This window comes from Brachionichthys hirsutus, chromosome 4, assembly GCF_040956055.1.
Source record: "Brachionichthys hirsutus isolate HB-005 chromosome 4, CSIRO-AGI_Bhir_v1, whole genome shotgun sequence".
Classification (NCBI taxonomy): Eukaryota; Metazoa; Chordata; class Actinopteri; order Lophiiformes; family Brachionichthyidae; genus Brachionichthys; species Brachionichthys hirsutus.
Genome location: NC_090900.1, coordinates 581,538 through 595,031, shown reverse-complemented (window position 1 = coordinate 595,031; position 13,494 = coordinate 581,538).

The following is a 13,494-nucleotide window of genomic DNA, read 5'->3' as shown; positions in this document are numbered from 1 at the left end:
TTCAGTTTTGCCCCAGCTGCCAGAGCAAAACGGTCACACCACTGAATGGTATTAAACACTGACCTGTTTTCTGTACATAATAATGTGATATCATCCATATATAAAGTCAGTTTTGCTTCTTTTCCACTACTGCCTGGAACAAGGAGGCCACGGATAGATGTGTCCTTCCTAATTGCACAGGCCAGTGGTTCGATGGCTAAGATGAATAACATGGCAGATAAAGGACATCCTTGTCTAACTCCTGATTGAACCTTAAATGGTTCAGTAATATGACCATTTACACTTATTCTGCTAGTGCAATCAGAGTATAACAAATCTACCCAGGCTCGTATTCGTGGGCCAAATCCAAAGCAAACCAAAACTTCTTTTAAATAAGTGTGGTTTATTTTATCAAAGGCTTTCTCTAAATCAAGGGCTGCAATGCATAATGGTGTTCTTCTGTCCATAGCGTAAAGGTAGCAGTCTCTAACTAGGGCCAAGCTATCACTCATAGCCCTTCCTGGTACTGAGCAAGTTTGTTCTTTGCCCACTATTTTATCTGCAACTTTCTGGATGCGGAGAAATAATGCCTTTGCCAGAATCTTACGGTCCACCCCGAGCAGAGTAAGTGGGCGCCAATTCTTGACTTCTTTTTTGTCTCCCTTTTTATACAAAAGTGAGATTATGCCATCTCTCAGTGAAGGCGGTAGACTTCCTTGTAATAAACTCTCATTATACATTGACAGCAAGGGGGCCTTCAATTCTTCCCAGAAGGTGATATAAAATTCTTTGGGCAAACCATCTGCCCCTGGGGCCTTATTGTTCTGCATACTCTCCAGCGCCATTGTCAGTTCATACATAGATAGGTCACGATCGAGTTGTACCTTATAGTCGATCACATTCTTATCTATGTTAGAGAGGAGATTTGCCACAGATGCTTCATCCACCTCTTCCCCTGAATATAGGTCTTGGTAGAAGGTATGCACACAGCTCAGCATATCCTTTATATCAGTTTGCATTCTGCCATCTTTATCATTTAAAGCTTCAATTGTATTTCTAGGTCGAGCTAATTTCCTAAAAAAATACCGTGAGCATTTCTCATTAACCTCCATGTGGTTAATCCTGCTGCGTGTCAATAAACCACGGCTGGCCTCTGAAGCTAGGTGTAGCATCTCTCTCTTTAGCTCTATTATAGCTTCCACAACATCAAAACCAAGTTGCGACATGGTATAAAGTCGCTGTAACTTTGCCTGCTGTTTCTTAAGTACAAAGCGCCTTTCTCCCTTCATTGACGAAGAAGCTCTTGGTTCTCACTTTCACTTCATCCCACCATTCTCCAACTGAATCAAAGGCAAACTGCAGAGAGGACCACATGTGAAATTTGTCCCTGAATCTATTGATCACCCCCGGGTCTTGCAGCAAGGATACATTCAGCTTCCATAAGCCTTTACCCTTGTTCAATCTGCTCTTAAACCCCAGAGAACAGTCAATTTTTGCATGATCGGAGAAGAATACCGGCATCACTGAGGCATCAGCAACCAGCAGCCTCTTTGATATGAATAAAAAGTCTAATCTTGAGTGAGTTTTCCCATTGGTCCAAGTGTACCCAGGTACATGGGGGTTTATTGTGCGAAAGGTGTCTACCAATTTAAAATCTTGCACCAGACTACTTAAGGCTTCGGAACTGGAGTCCAACCTCACTGTTGTGTTAGTTAGTCTGTCCTTCTTGTCCAATAGGCAATTAAAGTCTCCACCCAGGATGACCTCTCTACTACATATAAGGAGTGGCTGTATTGCTTTTATGATTTCCAGGCGAGCTTGAAGAATTACAGAACAATAGACATTAATTATCCTTAAAGGAACATTGTTCCATACAACATCCACACAAAGAAGCCTTCCGTCTATTATATTCTGCACCTTTTGGATAATAAAATCCTGCCCTCTAAACAACACAGCAACCCCAGATGCCCTGTTTTTGTTGTCTCCTGACCATGCCGATTGACCATAATGCCACCTATCTGCAAAAACTTTGTAGTTGTCCCTATATGATAAATGACATTCCTGAAGGAGGAAAATGTCATTCGGCTCCGAATGTAAAAACGTGAAGGCTGACTGACATTTCACAGGGTCATTTAGTCCTCTTGTATTCAGAGATGCAATAGAGAGATGTGTCATGACAAAAGGTGTGGGGAGGCAAAGGTATTCTCAAACAACTTTTTTGTGGCATCTACTTTACCTTCTTTTTCTTAACCCGCACATAGTCTGCCTGTAGGGTCATGTCTTTGATGAGGGTCGTTGAGGAGAAGGCAGCATCATCATTAGGTTCCAAAAACGGCTGTGATGTGGGTGATGAAACTGACCAATCCGCTGAAGACGCATCACGGTGGGGTAAGGGAGAAGATTCCCTTGATGTGGGCGACTCCTGTTGCCGTTTCTTCGCCTGCGAATCCGTTGGCGCTGGTCTGGAAGATGGTATGGGCGGCAGTACCCCGGCCTTTCCCCCCGAGGACTCCTGGTGAGGCTTCTGTGGTTGCGGTGGATTTGCGGCACCTCGGGAGGTGGGGAGGTTAGCTATCAAAATGTCCAAGATTTTATCATGGTCATGGCACATCATCGGTAACTTCTCCACGTGAGCGCTTGCCCCAGTACCCTGGGGAGAGCCCACCGGTTCCAAGATGTCGGTGGTCTCCATTGAGGTCATGTCGTAATTGGACACAACAATGCCCTCACCCGGAGGTTCCGCACTCCAGTCTAAAATTGCCTCCACCCCCTCATCAGGTGGCAGTTCCTCACTTTGCCGTAGAATAGTCGTGCCTGATGGCTGCGGAAGTGCATTACTGTCTGACACTAGGGTCTGGCTGCCCTCAGGTTCATCAGCCCTCAAGATCTGGCTTGATGGTGTTGCTATTTGTCCTATGGATGACTTCAGCCGATTAGAATAGGCTTGTGGACAGTCTCTGAAGCGATGATCAACTGAGGAGCAGAGGTTACATTTAAGAGGGGTTGAGCACTGCGCTGATGTATGATCTGATGCTTTACAGTTTTTGCAGAAACTCCTTGTACATGCAGCCGCCAGATGGTCCAGACCGCCACATTTCCTGCATTCTTTCGGCTGCCCCGAATAGAAGACTGTACCCCTGAATGCACCCAACTGGATAGAGCTTGGGATATGCTGCACTACTCCCTCTTGTCGGTTGAGACGAACTTGGAACCGTCTGGTTCCAGTCTTGATTCCATCAATGTCCATTACTTCCATGGCGTTGATCACCTCGCAGTGCCTTGCCATCCACGTCCACACGTCTTGGTTTCTTACTTTCTCAGAAAAGATCATAACATGGACAGTCCGTATATCTCTCTCCACTAGAGGTGTCACAGCGATCTCTCTGAAAGCTGCTGAGGTTTCTTTCTTGACCTTAAATCTTTCCAAGCAGTTTTCAAAAAGCTGCATGGTGGAAAATACAACTTCAAAAATCTTCTTACCAGGATAGGCGAAAATGTACTCAAGCTGATTAGTCGAAAATCCAAGCTCTTTCTGCAGAATCTGCCGACTAAACTGGGGACGGTCCATCTGCAGTTCCCCCAAAAGGTCAAAACGGACAGCATTTCTCCGAGTAGCTTGGCCATGCGCTGAAGACATGGTGGAATATTAGCTAAATCCAACCATAGACTTCTGTCTGGCTCGAGCCCTCAAGCACTGAATTGTGTCCCATACACCGCACGACAGCAATTAAGTGGTACCTTCCCTGGGCAAACCACCTCGGTGATCATGGTATCGCCCCTGCCAGGTAAGTATGCCTTGGAACAGTCAGCCAAAGCGGCATCCTTCCCACACACACCGCCCTGCCCTCTGGCGCAAGCAATATGATTTGCAAAAGGCATTCTGGATTGCCCCTCCCTGAGCTGCCACCTTATCGTGGTGGAGGGGTTTGCGTGTCCCGATGATCCTAGGAGCTCAGTTGTCCGGGGTTATATGCCCCTGGTAGGGTCACCCATGGCAAACAGGTCCTAGGGGAGGGACCAGACAAAGGGTGGCTCAGAAAACCCCAATGACGAGTAAAATATTTGGTCCTGGGCTTCCCTTGCCCGGACGCGGGTCACCGGGGCCCCCTCCTGGAGCCAGGCCTGGGGGTGGGGCACGATGGCGAGCGCCTGGTGGCCGGGTCTTCACCCATGGAGCCCGGTCGGGCATAGCCCGAAGAAGCTACGTGGGACCTTCCTCCCTTGGGCTCACCACCCATAGGAGGGACCAGAGGGGTCGGGTGCAATGTGAGCTGGGCGGCAGCCGAAGGCGGGGACCTTGGCGGTCCGACCCTCGGCTCCAGAAACTAGCTCTAGGGACGTGGAATGTCACCTCTCTGGCGGGGAAGGAGCCTGAGCTGGTGTGCGAGGTTGAGAAGTTCCGACTGGATATAGTTGGCCTCACCTCGACACACAGCAAGGGCTCCGGAACCACCCTTCTTGAGAGGGGTTGGACTCTCTTCCACTCTGGAGTTGCCACTGGTGAGAGGCGCCGGGCGGGGGTGGCAATACTTATTGCCCCCCGGCTCAGTGCCTGTATGTTGGAGTTTACTCCAATAAATGAGAGGGTAGCTTCCCTCCGCCTTCGGGTGGGGGGACGGAACCTGACTGTTGTTTGTGCCTATGGTCCAAACAGCAGTTCAGAGTATCCACCCTTTTTGGAGTCCCTGGAGGGGGTACTGGAGAGTGCTCCTTCTGGGGATTCCCTCATTCTGTTGGGGGACTTTAACGCCCATGTTGGCAATGAAAGTGAGACCTGGAGGGGTGTGATTGGGAGGAATGGCCCCCCTGATCGGAATCCGAGTGGTGTTTTGTTATTGGACTTCTGTGCTCGTCGCAGATTGTCCATAACAAACACCATGTTCAAGCATAAGGGTGTCCATATGTGCACTTGGCACCAGGACACCCTAGGCCGCAGTTCGATGATCGACTTTGTAGTCGTCTCACCGGACTTGCGGCCGCATGTCTTGGACACTCGGGTGAAGAGAGGGGCGGAGCTGTCAACCGACCATCACCTGGTGGTGAGCCAACTCCGATGGTGGGGGAGGATGCCGGACAGACCTGGCAGGCCCAAACGTATTGTGAGGGTCTGTTGGGAACGTCTGGCAGAATCTCCTGTCAGAAGGAGTTTTAACTCCCACCTCCGGGAGAACTTCGACCATGTACCGGGGGAGGCAGGGGACATTGAGTCCGAGTGGACTATGTTTAGTGCCTCCATTGTTGAAGCGGCCGATCGGTGCTGTGGCCGTAAGGTGGTCGGTGCCTGTCGTGGCGGCAATTCCAGAACCTCTTGGTGGACACCGGTGGTGGGGGATGCCGTCAAGCTGAAGAAGGAGTCCTACCAGGCCCTTTTGGCCTGTGGGACTCCGGAGGCAGCTGACAGGTACCGACAGACCAAGCGGAGTGCAGCTACCGTGGTTGCTGAGGCAAAAACCCGGGCATGGGAAGAGTTCGGTGAGGCCATGGAAAACAACTTCCGGACGGCTTCGAAGAGGTTCTGGGCCACCATCCGGCATCTCAGGAGGGGGAAGCAGTGCACGGTCAACACTGTGTATGGTGGGGATGGTGCGCTGCTGACCTCGACTCGAGACGTCGTAGATCGGTGGAGGGACTACTTTGAAGACCTCCTCAATCCCACCGACATGCCTTCCAGTGAGGAAGCAGGGCCTGGGGACTCGGGGGTGAGCTCCTCTATCTCTGGGGCCGAGGTTGCCGAGGTAGTCAAAAAGCTCCTCGGTGGCAGGGTCCCGGGGGTGGATGAGATCCGCCCGGAGTCCCTTAAGGCTCTGGATGTTGTAGGGCTGTCATGGTTGACATGACTCTGCAACATTGCATGGACATCGGGGGCAGTGCCTCTGGATTGGCAGACCGGGGTGGTGGTCCCTCTTTATAAGAAGGGGGACCGGAGTGTGTGTTCCAACTACAGAGGGATCACACTCCTCAGCCTCCCTGGTAAGGTCTATTCAGGGGTACTGGAGAGGAGGGTCCGCCGGATAGTCGAACCTCGGATTCAGGAGGAGCAATGTGGTTTTCGTCCTGGCCGTGGAACTGTGGACCAGCTCTACACCCTCGGCAGGGTCCTTGAGGGTGCATGGGAGTTTGCCCAACCAGTCCACATGTATTTTGTGGATTTGGAGAAGGCATTCGACCGTGTCCCTCAGGGAGTCCTGTGGGGGGTGCTCCGGGAGTATGGGGTGTCGGACCCCCTCATACGGGGTGTCCGCTCCCTATATGACCGGTGCCAGAGCTTGGTCCGCATGGGGGGGGCTGGACCGTGGGGGGGGCTGGACCGTGGGGGGGGCTGGGGGACTGTGGGGGGTGTGTGGGATGGGTGGAGGGTGCTGGGAGGGGGGCGGGTGGTTGGGGGGGGCGTGGTGTTGGGTGCTGGTGGGGCGCCAGGCCGGCCCGCTGTGCCCCGTGCCGCTGCGCTGGCCTAGGTTTCGTCGGCTGTGTTGGTGTAAGTCGCCCCCCGGGCCCTGGACTGGTTCTTCTGCGTGTGGTTCTGGTGGGGCCATGGTGGTCGTTCTTGGGTTGCTGTAGCTGCTTGGGGTGATCTGGGGGCTTATGTTGCCATTGTTGGGTCCGGGATGGCTGCCCCGTTCTTAGGTGGAGGTTTCACGCATGCCAGATCCACCACTCCAGCACCTATTAAAACTCGTTTAGAGAGTCAACCCCGCACACAGATCTCTGAGTTAGTGGAGGTTGCTGGGTCAGTGCTTGTGGCTCTCACTATGCTCTCTCTCTTTTTCCTCAGATCTGAGAACTTGGTGATCCAGACTTTCCTCTAGAGGCTGATGTGAACCTGGTGTATTGGGACAACTCTTGGTGATGATTGGATGAAGGGGTAGAATTAAGGGGCACAAATAAATCCATTGCACTTTCTTCTCAGAACACTGTGTATTTGTCACTTTTTGTTTGTTCATGTTGTATGTTCACTGCGGTGTGCACAGCCCTCTACGGCGGTAAGCAGGTAATAAAACAAATAAAATAGGAATAGGCTAGGCTGCCAAGAGGGCAGGTGACGGTCACAATCACTATAAGAATAAAAATTGCATAGAACTCCAGCAGTGACTGACGTTATGTCCGTCACTGTGGAGCACGAATGCAGACAAGGTAAAAAAAAAAAGAAAAAAATAATAATAATAATAATAAAAAAAAAGAGCTTGGTCCGCATTGCTGGCAATAAGTCGGACCTATTTCCAGTGCGGGTTGGACTCCGCCAGGGCTGCCCTTTGTCACCGATTCTGTTCGTAACTTTTATGGACAGAATTTCTAGGTGCAGCCAGGGCGTTGAGGGGGTTCGGTTTGGTGACCTCAGGATTGGATCGCTGCTGTTTGCAGACGATGTGATCCTGTTGGCTCCATCAGGCCACGCCCTCCAGCTCTCACTGGATCGGTTCCAGCCGCATGTGAAGCGGCCGGGATGAGAATCAGCACCTCCAAATCCGAGGCCATGGTTCTCAGTCGGAAAAGGGTGGAGTGCGCCCTCCAGGTCGGGGAGGAGATCCTGCCCCAAGTGGAGGAGTTCAAGTACCTCGGGGTCTTGTTCACAAGTGAGGGAAAAATGGAGCGAGAGATCGACAGACGGATCGGTGCAGCGTCTGCAGTGATGCGGACTCTGCACAGATCCGTCATGGTGAAGAGAGAGCTGAGCCGAAAGGCGAAGCTCTCGATTTACCGGTCGATCTTCGTTCCTACCCTCATCTATGGTCACGAGCTTTGGGTAGTGACCGAAAGAACGAGATCCCGGGTACAAGCGGCTGAAATGAGCTTCCTCCGTAAGGTGGCTGGGCTCTCCCTTAGAGATCGGGTGAGAAGCTCAGTCATCCGGGAGGAGCTCGGAGTAGAGCCGCTGCTCCTCCGCGTTGAGAGGGGCCAGATGAGGTGGCTCGGACATCTATTCAGGATGCCTCCTGAACGCCTCCCTGGTGAGGTGTTCAGGGCACGTCCCACCGGGAGGAGACCACGGGGAAGACCCAGGACACGCTGGAGAGACTATGTCTCTCGGCTGGCCTGGGAACGCCTCGGGATCCCCCCGGAAGAGCTAGAAGAAGTGGCCGGGGAGAGGGAAGTCTGGGTTTCCCTGCTTGGGCTGCTGCCCCCGCGACCCGGCCCCGGATAAGCGGAAGAAAATGGATGGATGGATGGATTCTGGATGAAGCAGCCACATCGTTTGATATTCAAAAACGCAGCTCAAAAGTCTTCGTTTTGTGTGGGCAACAAGTTTTATCCATTTTGGTCACGTTTGCAGTCATTCCTTTCTCCATTACATACATAAATTGCACAATGTATAGCTAGTTTTCACGCAGTTTCTGTGACAGAGAGGGGGAAATAATCTCAGCAATCACTCAAAAGTTAAAAGTCCAAATGTGCTGTCCAATCACCAGCATCTGGACACACTTCCTTTCACCAACACCAAGATGGTGCAGTTGTCAGACACTCCCCACCCAGTAATGACCTCCAGAATGTGGGTTCTGCAGAACAGCCTCACTTTAATGACCTCCAGAATGTGGGTTCTGCAGAACAGCCTCACAGTAATGACCTCCAGAATGTGGGTTCTGCAGAACAGCCTCACTTTAATGACCTCCAGAATGTGGGTTCTGCAGAACAGCCTCACAGTAATGACCTCCAGAATGTGGGTTCTGCAGAACAGCCTCACTTTAATGACCTCCAGAATGTGGGTTCTGCAGAACAGCCTCACTTTAATGACCTCCAGAATGTGGGTTCTGCAGAACAGCCTCACAGTAATGACCTCCAGAATGTGGGTTCTGCAGAACAGCCTCACACAGTAATGACCTCCAGAATGTGGGTTCTGCAGAACAGCCTCACACAGTAATGACCTCCAGAACGTGGGTTCTGCAGAACAGCCTCACAGTAATGACCTCCAGAATGTGGGTTCTGCAGAACAGCCTCACACTTTAATGACCTCCAGAATGTGGGTTCTGCAGAACAGCCTCACTTTAATGACCTCCAGAATGTGGGTTCTGCAGAACAGCCTCACAGTAATGACCTCCAGAACGTGGGTTCTGCAGAATAGCCTCACTTTAATGACCTCCAGAATGTGGGTTCTGCAGAACAGCCTCACAGTAATGACCTCCAGAATGTGGGTTCTGCAGAACAGCCTCACTTTAATGACCTCCAGAATGTGGGTTCTGCAGAACAGCCTCACACTTTAATGACCTCCAGAATGTGGGTTCTGCAGAACAGCCTCACAGCAATGACCTCCAGAATGTGGGTTCTGCAGAACAGCCTCACTTTAATGACCTCCAGAATGTGGGTTCTGCAGAACAGCCTCACAGTAATGACCTCCAGAATGTGGGTTCTGCAGAACAGCCTCACACAGTAATGACCTCCAGAATGTGGGTTCTGCAGAACAGCCTCACACAGTAATGACCTCCAGAACGTGGGTTCTGCAGAACAGCCTCACAGTAATGACCTCCAGAATGTGGGTTCTGCAGAACAGCCTCACACTTTAATGACCTCCAGAATGTGGGTTCTGCAGAACAGCCTCACTTTAATGACCTCCAGAATGTGGGTTCTGCAGAACAGCCTCACAGTAATGACCTCCAGAATGTGAGTTCTGCAGAACAGCCTCACAGTAATGACCTCCAGAATGTGGGTTCTACAGAACAGCCTCACACAGTAATGACCTCCAGAATGTGGGTTCTGCAGAACAGCCTCACACAGTAATGACCTCCAGAACGTGGGTTCTGCAGAACAGCCTCACAGTAATGACCTCCAGAATGTGGGTTCTGCAGAACAGCCTCACACTTTAATGACCTCCAGAATGTGGGTTCTGCAGAACAGCCTCACTTTAATGACCTCCAGAATGTGGGTTCTGCAGAACAGCCTCACAGTAATGACCTCCAGAACGTGGGTTCTGCAGAACAGCCTCACACTTTAATGACCTCCAGAATGTGGGTTCTGCAGAACAGCCTCACACAGTAATGACCTCCAGAATGTGGGTTCTGCAGAACAGCCTCACATTAATGACCTCCAGAATGTGGGTTCTGCAGAACAGCCTCACAGTAATGACCTCCAGAATGTGGGTTCTGCAGAACAGCCTCACACTTTAATGACCTCCAGAATGTGGGTTCTGCAGAACAGCCTCACTTTAATGACCTCCAGAATGTGGGTTCTGCAGAACAGCCTCACAGTAATAACCTCCAGAATGTGGGTTCTGCAGAACATTCTCACATTAATAACCTCCAGAACGTGGGTTCTGCAGAACAGCCTCACACTTTAATGACCTCCAGAATGTGGGTTCTGCAGAACAGCCTCACACTTTAATGACCTCCAGAATGTGGGTTCTGCAGAACAGCCTCACACTTTAATGACCTCCAGAATGTGGGTTCTGCAGAACAGCCTCACAGTAATGACCTCCAGAATGTGGGTTCTGCAGAACAGCCTCACACTTTAATGACCTCCAGAATGTGGGTTCTGCAGAACAGCCTCACACTTTAATGACCTCCAGAATGTGGGTTCTGCAGAACAGCCTCACACTTTAATGACCTCCAGAATGTGGGTGTTGCAGCTCTGCTTCAGCTAGCTTCCGGGAATAGCAGCAGCGCGTGTAGCTGACGTCACAGACATGCGCAGTAAGGACGACTTGTACCGATACATCGGAATAAGTGTTTTCATGCGCCCTGACCGGGTCACAAATCGGTATAAACCACCCCTCTCGATCGGGATAGAATTGTGACCGGATCAGGCTGGATTGGGTTAGACTATTCCGGTTAAGGTGTGTCCATGAAGCATTTTTATTCCGATCAGGATTTTAACCGGGTTAAATGTGTCCATGTAAACGCACCTACTGGCTCACATTGAAAAGTAGCACAGGATGAATTTTTACGTGTTTCTTTTATTTTCAGTTCAGGTTGGCTTTTGTTTTAGTGCGCTGCGGGGATTTTCGCTGCCCGAAGAACGCATCAGCAGCGCGCAATTGCGCACACGCAGCTTAGAGGGAACGTTGCCCCCACAAGAGAAGGAAAAAGATATGTGGCCCTCACAGGAAAAAGTTTGGGGACCCCTGGTGGACAGGAAACAGAGCCTCAGAGGAGGCTGCCAAATGTCCAAAGCCTTTCTACACAAGGTGGCAGCAGAGTCAGGAGCAGCCCGGCTGGGGGGTTCCACACGGAGTCAGGAGCAGCCCGGCTGGGGGGTTCCACACGGAGACAGGAGCAGCCCGGCTGGGGGGTTCCACACAGAGACAGGAGCAGCCCGGCTGGGGGGTTCCACACGGAGTCAGGAGCAGCCCGGCTGGGGGGTTCCACACAGAGACAGGAGCAGCCCGGCTGGGGGGTTCCACACAGAGTCAATGGCTGCCCGGCTGGGGGGTTCCACACGGAGTCAGGAGCAGCCCGGCTGGGGGGGTTCCACACAGAGATAGGGCCAGCCCGGCTGGGGGGTTCCACACATCAGCATCCTGTCAGAGTTCTTTGTACGCATATAGAAAGAGAGCAGAAAGCCCCCCTGCTTTCAGAAACAGTCGACAGCGAGTATGAATGGATGCTTTAATAAGACAACAAAAAGGTCAACATTTCCACAATCAGGTATAAAAACATCAATTAAGCCCAAGAGTTCTGGACATTTAGCACGTTTGAACTAAAAAGCAGCTCTGCTTTACTCGATGATAAAAACACAGTCCAATAAAGGCATTATCTTCCAAGCAGAAGCATTTTGTGCAGTAAAATGTTAAGATGCTCTATATTGAAGGCTTCTTGTAGGATGCAGGCCCCATCCCTCCAGCTCAGATGGAAATTGTTTCTGATGTAATTTAGCATTTTAAAAAAAATGTTTTAAAGAAAAGCAAAAAAAAAGATCCTGGATCCACTATCCACTGGAGAGGGATGAAGGTGAGCAGGAGTGAAACAGAGTACATGTGTGTACATGAGAAGGTCCCAGGGGGGACAGTGAAGCTACAAGGAAGAGACGTAAAGAAGGGAGAGGACTTCAGGTACCTCGGGTCAACAGAGCAGAGTGATGGAGAGAATGTGGAAAGGAGGTGAAGAATCGTGTGCAGGCAGGCTGGAACGGGGGGAGGAAAGTATCAGGTGTGCTCTGTGATAGGACGAAGGGACAGGTCTACAAGACAGTGGTGAGGACAGCCATGATGGACGGCTTAGAGACAGTGGTGAGGACAGCCATGATGGACGGCTTAGAGACAGTGGTGAGGACAGTCATGATGGACGGCTTAGAGACAGTGGTGAGGACAGCCATGATGGACGGCTCAGAGACAGTGGTGAGGACAGCCATGATGGACGGCTCAGAGACAGTGGTGAGGACAGCCATGATGGACGGCTCAGAGACAGTGGTGAGGACAGCCATGATGGACGGCTTAGAGACAGTGGTGAGGACAGCCATGATGGACGGCTTAGAGACAGTGGTGAGGACAGCCATGATGGACGGCTCAGAGACAGTGGTGAGGACAGCCATGATGGACGGCTCAGAGACAGTGGTGAGGACAGCCATGATGGACGGCTTAGAGACAGTGGTGAGGACAACCATGATGGACGGCTTAGAGACAGTGGTGAGGACAGCCATGATGGACGGCTCAGAGACAGTGGTGAGGACAGCCATGATGGACGGCTTAGAGACAGTGGTGAGGACAGCCATGATGGACGGCTGAGAGACAGTGGTGAGGACAGCCATGATGGACGGCTTAGAGACAGTGGTGAGGACAGTCATGATGGACGGCTTAGAGACAGTGGTGAGGACAGCCATGATGGACGGCTTAGAGACAGTGGTGAGGACAGCCATGATGGACGGCTGAGAGACAGTGGTGAGGACAGCCATGATGGACGGCTGAGAGACAGTGGTGAGGACAGCGATGATGGACGGCTTAGAGACAGTGGTGAGGACAGCCATGATGGACGGCTTAGAGACAGTGGTGAGGACAGCCATGATGGACGGCTTAGAGACAGTGGTGAGGACAGCCATGATGGACGGCTGAGAGACAGTGGTGAGGACAGCCATGATGGATGGCTTAGAGACAGTGGTGAAGACAGCCATGATGGACGGCTTAGAGACAGTGGTGAGGGCAGCCATGATGGACGGCTTAGAGACAGGTGAGGACAGCCATAATGGACGGCTTAGAGACAGTGGTGAGGACAGCCATGATGGACGGCTTAGAGACAGTGGTGAGGACAGCCATGATGGACGGCTTAGAGACAGTGGTGAGGACAGACATGATGGACGGCTTAGAGACAGTGTCTCCGAGCTAAAGACAGGAGGCGGAGCTAGAAGTGGAGGAGATGAAGATGCTGAGGTTCTCCTTGGGAGTGACCAGGCTGGACAGGATTAGAAATGAGACAATAAGAGGGACAGCAAAGGTTGACGTTTTGGAGACAAGGTCAGAGAGACCAGACTTTAATGGTTTGGACATGTCCAGAGGAGAGACAGGGACTATATCGGTAGAAGGATGCTGAGGATGGAACTGCCAGGGAACAGGACTAGAGGACGACCCAGGAGAAGAGACATGGACGTAGTGAGGGAGGA